This window comes from Seriola aureovittata, chromosome 6 (genome assembly GCF_021018895.1).
Source record: "Seriola aureovittata isolate HTS-2021-v1 ecotype China chromosome 6, ASM2101889v1, whole genome shotgun sequence".
Classification (NCBI taxonomy): Eukaryota; Metazoa; Chordata; class Actinopteri; order Carangiformes; family Carangidae; genus Seriola; species Seriola aureovittata.
In genome coordinates, this window is record NC_079369.1 from 2,884,694 (window position 1) to 2,886,194 (window position 1,501).

Consider the following 1,501-nt stretch of genomic DNA (forward strand, 5'->3'; position numbering starts at 1 on the left):
TTGAAGCTAGTTTTAGCTGCCTTTCCTTGTACCGCTTAATACACATATAAAACATACATGTAACAAACAAACGCGAATACCCTTAACATCAATACTTATCGCACTACTTGTGTACTTATCTCACCTGCAACCAAACAGAAAGACAGTCTGTGAATGTTCAATCAGGCTGCTGTAACTGTGACTGTCTTTGATAAGACTGAGCGGACTTCCTCTAACGAAGGTTTACAGCGTCAGTCATTCAGATTACAAGGCTGCTACCGCCACCTATTGGTGACAAGTAGTATAACTAAGCAAACTGCAACTGAAATCAGGTGAGTTTTCTCATATTTAAACAAGTATTAAAAATAATTATAATTAGAAAAATAATGGTGGGGGGCCAAGTTAATAACATAAACTAATCTAAACACAATTCTGGAAACAATCTTAACTCATGAAATGTCCAGGGTGCCACATAGGACGTTCAGAAAATAAACATTTACTTACCAATAAAACTGTACATCAGCGTCTCTACAGTCTGTTAATGCCGAAGAAAGAGCCATAATTACTGTGAACCGAAAACTCATTCAAACTAAAGAACTGACAGAAAAACTGTCGGTGAAAAATTCCTCCTCTTCCGACAAATGTTGAGGAAACAACAAAAAATTTAACACAACTGACTCTAACGATGACTGACTCTCTCCTCCGGTGACTGACCTCTCGGCTTGTTGCGTCAGTTTATCGATCATTGCAGACTAGGCATGTCAATCAAACAGGTACGCCCCCCAAAATAACTGATTTTAAGGCCTAATATCTCATTAATTAGATGATTATTCTCAGATGGACAACCGGAACACTGAATGAGAGGTGTGAATTTAGCCAATGACACAAAATGAGTTTTAATATTGACTGACTGAATGTTTCATTAGAAACGTTAGCGTTTATTGAATGGGTGTGTATTGGAGCCAGAGTTTTGGAGCCCGCCCCTAGTGGCCATCAGTGGTATTGCACGTAAAGTCACTTCCGCATTGGCTTCACTTCTCAGCCCCGCAGCCTACGACCATTTTTATTTACAGTATATGGTGTCACCTCAGCACGTGCCTCATACTGAGGTGCAGCACGTGCTGAGTCCCCCACCAACAAGCTGTTTAACCGAGAGTCTCGTGGACTCACGGCCATCGGTGGGGGCCATGAGCACTTCAAACACACAGCCGTCGGTGGACCGATTGTCACGTAACAAGTCACCAGAATGGCCCTTGGAATTTTGGTCATTATTTGCTCATGATGACGACACGGATTTCGCTGAACCGAGGTTGTATATAGGACCTCAAACTGGTTATTTATTTGTAGCTGGGGAGCGCAGCTACCGGCATATGGATGGGTGGAAGTCCGCCGGGGGCACCCCGTCCTCCTCCACCGGCCTTCGGGCCTTGGGGACCGGTGGAGGACGAAGGGAACACCCGCCTAGCCAGCCAGATCAGCCGAATCACCACTTAGATAGATGGGGTGGCAGGGTAGATAGAAT